Here is an 11,031-nt window from a genome sequence, read left to right on the forward strand (position 1 = left end):
CAAACACATTCAAGAGAGCATTACCAGGTGCCAGGATGGCGGAGCGGTCTGAGGCGTTGCGTTCAGGTCGCAGTCATCCCAGGAGGCGTGGGTTCGAATCCCACCTCAGACAGAGCACATTGAAAGTACCAAGCAAGAACAAAGCAAACACATTCAAGAGAGCATTACCAGGTGCCAGGATGGCGGAGCGGTCTAAGGCTTTGCGTTCAGGTCGCAGTCTCCCCAGGAGGCGTGGGTTCGAATCCCACCTCAGACAGTGCCCATTGAAAGTACCAAGCAAGAACAAAGCAAACACAGTCAAGAGAGCATTACCAGTTGCCAGGATGGCGGAGCGGTCTAAAGCGTTGCGTTCAGGTCGCAGTCTCCCCAGGACACGTGGGTTCGAATCCCACCTCAGACAGTGCCCATTGAAAGTATCAAGCAAGAACAAAGCAAACACAGTCAAGAGAGCATTACCAGGTGCCAGGATGGCGGAGCGTTCTCAGGCGTTGCGTTCAGGTCGCAGTCTCCCCAGGCGGCGTGGGTTCGAATCCCGCCTCAGACAGAGCCCATTGAAAGTACCAAGCAAGAACAAAGCAAAGACAGTAAAGAGAGCAATACCAGCAGCCAGGATGGCAGAGCGGTCTAAGACGTTGCGTTCAGGTCGCAGTCTCCCCTGGAGGCGTGGGTTCGAATCCCACCTCAGACAGTGCCCATTGAAAGTACCAAGCAAGAACAAAGCAAACACAGTCAAGAGAGTATTACCAGTTGCCAGGATGGCGGAGCGGTCTAAGGCGTTGCGTTCAGGTCGCAGTCTCCCCAGGAGGCGTGGGTTCGAATCCCGCAGCAGACAGACCTCATTGAAAGTACCAAGCAAGAAGAAAGCAAACACATTCAAGAGAGCATTACCAGGTGCCAGGATGGCGGAGCGGTCTAAGGCGTTGCGTTCAGGTCGCAGTCTCCCCAGGAGGCTTGGGTTCGAATCCCGCCTCAGACAGAGCCCATTGAAAGTACCAAGCAAGAACAAAGCAAACACAGTCAAGAGATTATTACCAGATGATAAGATGGCAGAGCGGTCTAAGGCGTTGCGTTCAGGTCGCAGTCTCCCCAGGAGGCGTGGGTTCGAATCCCACCTCAGACAGAGCCCATTGAAAGTACCAAGCAAGAACAAAGCAAACACATTCAAGAGAGCATTACCAGGTGCCAGGATGGCAGAGCGGTCTAAGGCGTTGCGTTCAGGTCGCAGTCTCCCCAGGAGGCGTGGGTTCGAATCCCACCTCAGACAGAGCACATTGAAAGTACCAAGCAAGAACAAAGCAAACACATTCAAGAGAGCATTACCAGGTGCCAGGATGGCGGAGCGGTCTAAGGCTTTGCGTTCAGGTCGCAGTCTCCCCAGGAGGCGTGGGTTCGAATCCCACCTCAGACAGTGCCCATTGAAAGTACCAAGCAAGAACAAAGCGAACACAGTCAAGAGAGCATGACCAGTTGCCAGGATGGCGGAGCGGTCTAAAGCGTTGCGTTCAGGTCGCAGTCTCCCCAGGACACGTGGGTTCGAATCCCACCTCAGACAGTGCCCATTGAAAGTATCAAGCAAGAACAAAGCAAACACAGTCAAGAGAGCATTACCAGGTGCCAGGATGGCGGAGCGTTCTAAGGCGTTGCGTTCAGGTCGCAGTCTCCCCAGGCGGCGTGGGTTCGAATCCCGCCTCAGACAGAGCCCATTGAAAGTACCAAGCAAGAACAAAGCAAAGACAGTAAAGAGAGCAATACCAGCAGCCAGGATGGCAGAGCGGTCTAAGACGTTGCGTTCAGGTCGCAGTCTCCCCTGGAGGCGTGGGTTCGAATCCCACCTCAGACACTGCCCATTGAAAGTACCAAGCAAGAACAAAGCAAACACAGTCAAGAGAGTATTACCAGTTGCCAGGATGGCGGAGCGGTCTAAGGCGTTGCGTTCAGGTCGCAGTCTCCCCAGGAGGCGTGGGTTCGAATCCCGCAGCAGACAGACCCCATTGAAAGTACCAAGCAAGAAGAAAGCAAACACATTCAAGAGAGCATTACCAGGTGCCAGGATGGCGGAGCGGTCTAAGGCGTTGCGTTCAGGTCGCAGTCTCCCCAGGAGGCTTGGGTTCGAATCCCACCTCAGACAGTGCCCATTGAAAGTATCAAGCAAGAACAAAGCAAACACAGTCAAGAGAGCATTACCAGGTGCCAGGATGGCGGAGCGTTCTAAGGCGTTGCGTTCAGGTCGCAGTCTCCCCAGGCGGCGTGGGTTCGAATCCCGCCTCAGACAGAGCCCATTGAAAGTACCAAGCAAGAACAAAGCAAAGACAGTAAAGAGAGCAATACCAGCAGCCAAGATGGCAGAGCGGTCTAAGGCGTTGCGTTCAGGTCGCAGTCTCCCCAGGAGGCGTAGGTTCGAATCCCACCTCAGACAGAGCCCATTGAAAGTACCAAGCAAGAACAAAGCAAACACATTCAAGAGAGCATTACCAGGTGCCAGGATGGCGGAGCGGTCTAAGGCGTTGCGTTCAGGTCGCAGTCTCTCCAGGAGGCGTGGGTTCCAAATCCCACCTCAGACAGAGCCCATTGAAAGTACCAAGCAATAACAAAGCAAACACAGTCAAGAGAGCATTACCAGCTGCCAGTTTGGCGGAGCGGTCCAAGGCGTTGCGTTCAGGTCGCAGTCTCCCCAGGAGGCGTGGGTTCGAATCCCACCTCAGACAGAGCCCATTGAAAGTATCACGCAAGAACAAAGGAAACACAGTCAAGAGAGCATTACCAGCTGCCAGGATGGCAGAGCGGTCTAAGGCGTTGCGTTCAGGTCGCAGTCTCCCCTGGAGGCGTGGGTTCGAATCCCGCCTCAGACAGAGCCCATTGAAAGTACCAAGCAAGAACAAAGCAAACACAGTCAAGAGAGCATTACCAGTTGCCAGGAGTGCAGAGCGGTCTAAGGCGTTGCGTTCAGGTCGCAGTCTCCCCCGGAGGCGTGGGTTCGAATCCCGCCTCAGACAGAGCCCATTGAAAGTACCAAGCAAGAACAAAGCAAAGACAGTCAAGAGAGCATTACCAGTTGCGAGGATGGCAGAGCGTTCTAAGGCGCTGCGTTCAGGTCGCAGTCTCCCCAGGAGGCGTGGGTTCGAATCCCGCCTCAGACAGTGCCCATTGAATGTACCAAGCAAGAACAAAGCAAAGACAGTCAAGAGAGCATTACCAGTTGCCAGGATGGCGGAGCGGTCTAAGTCGCTGCGTTCAGGTCGCAGTCTCCCCAGGAGGCGTGGATTCGAATCCCGCAGCAGACAGAGCCCATTGAAAGTACCAAGCAAGAAGAAAGCAAACACAGTCAAGAGTGCATTACCAGCTGCAAGGATGGCGGAGCGGTCTTAGGCGTTGCGTTCCGGTCGCAGTCTCCCCAGGAGGCGTGGGTTCGAATCCCGCCTCAGACAGAGCCCATTGAAAGTACCAAGCAAGAACAAAGCAAACACATTCAAGAGAGCATTACCAGGTGCCAGGATGGCGGAGCGGTCCAAGGCGTTGCGTTCAGGTCGCAGTCTCCCCAGGAGGCGTGGGTTCGAATCCCACCTCAGACAGAGCCCATTGAAAGTACCAAGCAAGAACAAAGCAAACACATTCAAGAGAGCATTACCAGGTGCCAGGATGGCGGAGCGGTCTAAGGCGTTGCGTTCAGGTCGCAGTCTCCCCAGGATGCGTGGGTTCGAATCCCACCTCAGACAGAGCACATTGAAAGTACCAAGCAAGAACAAAGCAAACACATTCAAGAGAGCATTACCAGGTGCCAGGATGGCGGAGCGGTCTAAGGCTTTGCGTTCAGGTCGCAGTCTCCCCAGGAGGCGTGGGTTCGAATCCCACCTCAGACAGTGCCCATTGAAAGTACCAAGCAAGAACAAAGCAAACACAGTCAAGACAGCATTACCAGTTGCCAGGATGGCGGAGCGGTCTAAGGCGTTGCGTTCAGGTCGCAGTCTCCCCTGGAGGTGTGGGTTCGAATCCCGCCTCAGACAGAGCCCATTGAAAGTACCAAGCAATAACAAAGCAAACACAGTCAAGAGAGCATTACCAGCTGCCAGGACGGCAGTGTGTTCTAAGGCGTTGCGTTCAGGTAGCAGTCTCCCCAGGAGGCGTGGGTTCGAATCCCAAGAACAAAGCAAGCACATTCAAGAGAGCATTACCAGATGCCAGGATGGCAGAGTGGTCTAAGGCGTTGCGTTCAGGTCGCAGTCTTCCCAGGAGGCGTGGGTTCGAATCCCGCCTCAGACAGAGCCCATTGAAAGTACCAAGCAATAACAAAGCAAACAAAGTCAAGAGAGCATTACCAGTTGCCAGGATGGCAGAGCGGTCTAAGGCGTTGCGTTCAGGTCGCAGTCTCCCCAGGAGGCGTGGGTTCGAATCCCAAGAACAAAGGAAACACAATCAAGAGAGAGGTACCAGTTGCCAGGATGGCAGAGCGGTCTAAGGCGTTGCGTTCAGTTCGCAGTCTCCGCAGGAGGCGTGGGTTCGAATCCCACCTCAGACAGAGCCCATTGAAAGTACCAAGCAAGAAAAAAGCAAACACAGTCAAGAGAGAATTACCAGTTGCCAGGATGGCAGAGCGGTCTAAGGCGTTGCGTTCAGGTCGCAGTCTCCCCAGGAGGCGTGGGTTCGAATCCCACCTCAGACAGAGCCCATTGAAAGTACCAAGCAATAACAAAGCAAACACAGTCAAGAGAGCATTACCAGTTGCCAGGATGGCAGAGCGGTCTAAGGCGTTGCGTTCAGGTCGCAGTCTCCCCAGGAGGCGTGGGTTCGAATCCCACCTCAGACAGAGCCCATTGAAAGTACCAAGTGATAACAAAGCAAACAAAGTCAAGAGAGCATTACCAGTTGCATGGATGGCAGAGCGGTCTAAGGCGCTGCGTTCAGGTCGCAGTCTCCCCAGGAGGCGTGGGTTCGAATCCCACCTCAGACAGAGCCCATTGAAAGTACCAAGCAATAACAAAGCAAACACAGTCAAGAGAGAATTACCAGTTGCCAGGATGGCAGAGCGGTCTAAGGCGTTGCGTTCAGGTCGCAGTCACCCCAGGAGGCGTGGGTTCGAATCCCACCTCAGACAGAGCCCATTGAAAGTACCAAGCAAGAACAAAGCAAACACATTCAAGAGAGCATTCCCAGATGCCAGGATGGCAGAGTGGTCTAAGGCGTTGCGTTCAGGTTGCAGTCTCCCCAGGAGGCGTGGGTTCGAATCCCACCTCAGACAGAGCCCATTGAAAGTACCTAGCAAGAAAAAAGCAAACACAGTCAAGAGAGAGGTACCAGTTGCCAGGATGGCAGAGCGGTCTAAGGCGTTGCGTTCAGGTCGCAGTCACCCCAGGAGGCGTGGGTTCGAATCCCACCTCAGACAGTGCCCATTGAAAGTACCAAGCAAGAACAAAGCAAACACAGTCAAGAGAGCATTACCAGTTGCCAGGATGGCGGAGCGGTCTAAGGCGTTGCGTTCAGGTCGCAGTCTCCCCAGGAGACGTGGGTTCGAATCCCACCTCAGACAGTGCCCATTGAAAGTACCAAGCAAGAACAAAGCAAACACAGTCAAGAGAGCATTACCAGGTGCCAGGATGGCGGAGCGTTCTAAGGCGTTGCGTTCAGGTCGCAGTCTCCCCAGGCGGCGTGGGTTCGAATCCCGCCTCAGACAGAGCCCATTGAAAGTACCAAGCAAGAACAAAGCAAAGACAGTCAAGAGAGCAATACCAGCTGCCAGGATGGCAGAGCGGTCTAAGACGTTGCGTTCAGGTCGCAGTCTCCCCTGGAGGCGTGGGTTCGAATCCCACCTCAGACAGTGCCCATTGAAAGTACCAAGTAAGAACAAAGCAAACACAGTCAAGAGAGCATTACCAGATGCCAGGATGGCAGAGCGGTCTAAGGCGTTGCGTTCAGGTCGCAGTCTCCCCAGGAGGCTTGGGTTCGAATCCCACCTCAGACAGAGCCCATTGAAAGTACCAAGCAATAACAAAGCAAACACAGTCAAGAGAGCATTACCAGCTGCCAGGATGGCAGAGCGGTCTAAGGCGTTGCGTTCAGGTCGCAGTCTCCCCAGGAGGCGTGGGTTCGAATCCCACCTCAGACAGAGCCCATTGAAAGTATCACGCAAGAACAAAGGAAACACAGTCAAGAGAGCATTACCAGCTGCCAGGATGGCAGAGCGGTCTAAGGCGTTGCGTTCAGGTCGCAGTCTCCCCTGGAGGCGTGGGTTCGAATCCCGCCTCAGACAGAGCCCATTGAAAGTACCAAGCAAGAACAAAGCAAAGACAGTCAAGAGAGCATTACCAGTTGCGAGGATGGCAGAGCGGTCTAAGGCGCTGCGTTCAGGTCGCAGTCTCCCCAGGAGGCGTGGGTTCGAATCCCGCCTCAGAAAGTGCCCATTGAATGTACCAAGCAAGAACAAAGCAAAGACAGTCAAGAGAGCATTACCAGTTGCGAGGATGGCAGAGCGGTCTAAGGCGCTGCGTTCAGGTCGCAGTCTCCCCAGGAGGCGTGGGTTCGAATCCCGCCTCAGACAGTGCCCATTGAATGTACCAAGCAAGAACAAAGCAAAGACAGTCAAGAGAGCATTACCAGTTGCCAGGATGGCGGAGCGGTCTAAGTCGCTGCGTTCAGGTCGCAGTCTCCCCAGGAGGCGTGGATTCGAATCCCGCAGCAGACAGAGCCCATTGAAAGTACCAAGCAAGAAGAAAGCAAACGCAGTCAAGAGAGCATTACCAGCTGCAAGGATGGCGGAGCGGTCTTAGGCGTTGCGTTCCGGTCGCAGTCTCCCCAGGAGGCGTGGGTTTGAATCCCGCAGCAGACAGAGCACATTGAAAGTACCAAGCAAGAAGAAAGCAAACACATTCAAGAGAGCATTACCAGGTGCCACGATGGCGGAGCGGTCTAAGGCGCTGCGTTCAGGTCGCAGTCTCCCCAGGAGGCGTGGGTTCGAATCCCGCAGCAGACAGAGCCCATTGAAAGTACCAAGCAAGAAGAAAGCAAACACGGTCAAGAGAGCATTACCAGCTGCAAGGATGGCGGAGCGGTCTTAGGCGTTGCGTTCAGGTCGCAGTCTCCCCAGGAGGCGTGGGTTCGAATCCCGCCTCAGACAGAGCCCATTGAAAGTACCAAGCAAGAACAAGGTAAACACAGTAAAGAGAGCATTACCAGTTGCCAGGATGGCGGAGCGGTCTAAGGCGCTGCGTTCAGGTCGCGGTCACCCCAGGAGGCGTGGGTTCGAATCCCACCTCAGACAGAGCCCATTGAAAGTACCAAGCAAGAACAAAGCAAACAAAGTCAAGAGAGCATTACCAGTTGCCAGGATGGCAGAGCGGTCTAAGGCGTTGCGTTCAGGTCGCAGTCTCCCCAGGAGGCGTGGGTTCGAATCCCACCTCAGACAGAGCCCATTGAAAGTACCAAGCAATAACAAAGCAAACAAAGTCAAGAGAGCATTACCAGTTGCCAGGATGGCAGAGAGGTCTAAGGCGTTGCGTTCAGGTCGCAGTCTCCCCAGGAGGCGTGGGTTCGAATCCCACCTCAGACAGAGCCCATTGAAAGTACCAAGCAATAACAAAGCAAACACAGTCAAGAGAGAATTACCAGTTGTCAGGATGGCAGAGCGGTCTAAGGCGTTGCGTTCAGGTCGCATTCACCCCAGGAGGCGTGGGTTCGAATCCCACCTCAGACAGAGCCCATTGAAAGTACCAAGCAATAACAAAGCAAACACAGTCAAGAGAGCATTACCAGCTGCCAGGATGGCAGTGTGTTCTAAGGCGTTGCGTTCAGGTAGCAGTCACCCCAGGAGGCGTGGGTTCGAAACCCACCTTAGACAGAGCCCATTGAAAGTACCAAGCAATAACAAAGTAAACAAAGTCAAGAGAGCATTACCAGTTGCCAGGATGGCAGAGCGGTCTCAGGCGTTGCGTTCAGGTCGCAGTCTCCCCAGGAGGCGTGGGTTCGAATCCCAAGAACAAAGCAAGCACATTCAAGAGAGCATTACCAGATGCCAGGATGGCAGAGTGGTCTGAGGCGTTGCGTTCAGGTCGCAGTCTTCCCAGGAGGCGTGGGTTCGAATCCCGCCTCAGACAGAGCCCATTGATAGTACCAAGCAATAACAAAGCAAACACAGTCAAGAGAGAATTACCAGTTGCCTGGATGGCAGAGCGGTCTCAGGCGTTGCGTTCAGGTCGCAGTAACCCCAGGAGGCGTGGGTTCGAATCCCACTTCAGACAGAGCCCATTGAAAGTACCAAGCAATAACAAAGCAAACACAGTCAAGAGAGCATTACCAGCTGCCAGGATGGCAGTGTGTTCTAAGGCGTTGCGTTCAGGTAGCAGTCTCCCCAGGAGGCGTGGGTTCGAATCCCAAGAACATAGCAAGCACATTCAAGAGAGCATTACCAGATGCCAGGATGGCAGAGTGGTCTAAGGCGTTGCGTTCAGGTCGCAGTCTTCCCAGGAGGCGTGGGTTCGAATCCCGCCTCAGACAGAGCCCATTGAAAGTACCAAGCAATAACAAAGCAAACAAAGTCAAGAGAGCATTACCAGTTGCCAGGATGGCAGAGAGTTCTAAGGCGTTGCGTTCAGGTCGCAGTCTCCCCAGGAGGCGTGGGTTCGAATCCCAAGAACAAAGGAAACACAATCAAGAGAGAGGTACCAGTTGCCAGGATGGCAGAGCGGTCTAAGGCGTTGCGTTCAGTTCGCAGTCTCCCCAGGAGGCGTGGGTTCGAATCCCACCTCAGACAGAGCCCATTGAAAGTACCAAGCAAGAAAAAAGCAAACACAGTCAAGAGAGAATTACCAGTTGCCAGGATGGCAGAGCGGTCTAAGGCGTTGCGTTCAGGTCGCAGTCTCCCCAGGAGGCGTGGGTTCGAATCCCACCTCAGACAGAGCCCATTGAAAGTACCAAGCAATAACAAAGCAAACACAGTCAAGAGAGAATTACCAGTTGCCAGGATGGCAGAGCGGTCTAAGGCGTTGCGTTCAGGTCGCAGTCACCCCAGGAGGCGTGGGTTCGAATCCCACCTCAGACAGAGCCCATTGAAAGTACCAAGCAAGAACAAAGCCAACACATTCAAGAGAGCATTACCAGGTGCCAGGATGGCAGAGCGGTCTAAGGCGTTGCGTTCAGGTCGCAGTCTCCCCAGGAGGCGTGGGTTCGAATCCCACCTCAGACAGAGCCCATTGAAAGAACCAAGCAAGAACAAAGCCAACACATTCAAGAGAGCATTACCAGGTGCCAGGATGGCAGAGCGGTCTAAGGCGTTGCGTTCAGGTCGCAGTCTCCCCAGGAGGCGTGGGTTCGAATCCCACCTCACACAGAGCCCATTGAAAGTACCAAGCAATAACAAAGCAAACACAGTCAAGAGAGCATTACCAGGTGCCAGGATGGCAGAGCGGTCTAAGGCGTTGCGTTCAGGTCGGAGTCTCCCCAGGACGCAGGGGTTCGAATCCCACATCAGACAGAGCCCATTGAAAGTACCAAGCAAGAACAAAGCAAACACAGTCATAAGATCATTACGAGGTGCCAGGATGGCGGAGCGGTCTAAGGCGTTGCGTTCAGGACGCAGTCTCCCCAGGACGCGTGGGTTGAATCCCACCTCAGACAGTGCCCATTGAAGGTACCAAGCAAGAACAAAGCAAACACAGTCAAGAGAGCATTACCAGTTGCCAGGATGGCAGAGCGGTCTAAGGCGTTGCGTTCAGGTCGCAGTCTCCCCAGGAGGCGTGGGTTCGAATCCCACCTCAGACAGATCCCATTGAAAGTACCAAGCAAGAACAAAGCCAACACATTCAAGAGAGCATTACCAGGTGCCAGGATGGCGGAGCGGTCTAAGGCGTTGCGTTCAGGTCGCAGTCTCCCCAGGAGGCGTGGGTTCGAATCCCGCCTCAGACAGAGCCCATTGAAAGTACCAAGCAAGAACAAAGCCAACACATTCAAGAGAGCATTACCAGGTGCCAGGATGGCAGAGCGGTCTAAGGCGTTGCGTTCAGGTCGCAGTCTCCCCAGGAGGCGTGGGTTCGAATCCCACCTCAGACAGAGCCCATTGAAAGAACCAAGCAAGAACAAAGCCAACACATTCAAGAGAGCATTACCAGGTGCCAGGATGGCAGAGCGGTCTAAGGCGTTGCGTTCAGGTCGCAGTCTCCCCAGGAGGCGTGGGTTCGAATCCCAACTCAGACAGAGCCCATTGAAAGTACCAAGCAAGAACAAAGCAAACACAGTCAAGAGATTATTACCAGATGATAAGATGGCAGAGCGGTCTAAGGCGCTGCGTTCAGGTCGCAGTCTCCCCAGGAGGCGTGGGTTCGAATCCCGCCTCAGACAGAGCCCATTGAAAGTACCAAGCAAGAACAAAGTAAACACAGTAAAGAGAGCATTACCAGTTGCCAGGATGGCGGAGCGGTCTAAGGCGCTGCGTTCAGGTCGCAGTCTCCCCAGGAGGCGTGGGTTTGAATCCCGCAGCAGACAGAGCCCATTGAAAGTACCAAGCAAGAAGAAAGCAAACACAGTCAAGAGAGCATTACCAGCTGCAAGGATGGCGGAGCGGTCTTAGGCGTTGCGTTCAGGTCGCAGTCTCCCCAGGAGGCGTGGGTTCGAATCCCACCTCAGACAGAGCCCATTGAAAGTACCAAGTAAGAACAAAGCAAACACAGTCAAGAGAGCATTACCAGATGCCAGGATGGCAGAGCGGTCTAAGGTGTTGCGTTCAGGTCGCAGTCTCCCCAGGAGGCGTGAGTTCGAATCCCACCTCAGACAGAGCCCATTGAAAGTACCAAGCAATAACAAAGCAAACACAGTCAAGAGAGCATTACCAGATGCCAGGATGGCAGAGTGGTCTAAGGCGTTGCGTTCAGGTCGCAGTCTCCCCAGGAGGCGTGGGTTCGAATCCCGCCTCAGACAGAGCCCATTGAAAGTACCAAGCAAGAACAAAGTAAACACATTCAAGAGAGCATTACCAGTTGCCAGGATGGCGGAGCGGTCTAAGGCGTTGCGTTCAGGTCGCAGTCTCCCCAGGAGGCGTGGGTTCGAATCCCA

This window comes from Idiotropiscis lumnitzeri, unplaced genomic scaffold (assembly GCF_059441095.1).
Source record: "Idiotropiscis lumnitzeri isolate Australia: NSW breed Sydney's pygmy pipehorse unplaced genomic scaffold, RoL_Ilum_1.0 HiC_scaffold_209, whole genome shotgun sequence".
NCBI classification, from domain to species: Eukaryota; Metazoa; Chordata; class Actinopteri; order Syngnathiformes; family Syngnathidae; genus Idiotropiscis; species Idiotropiscis lumnitzeri.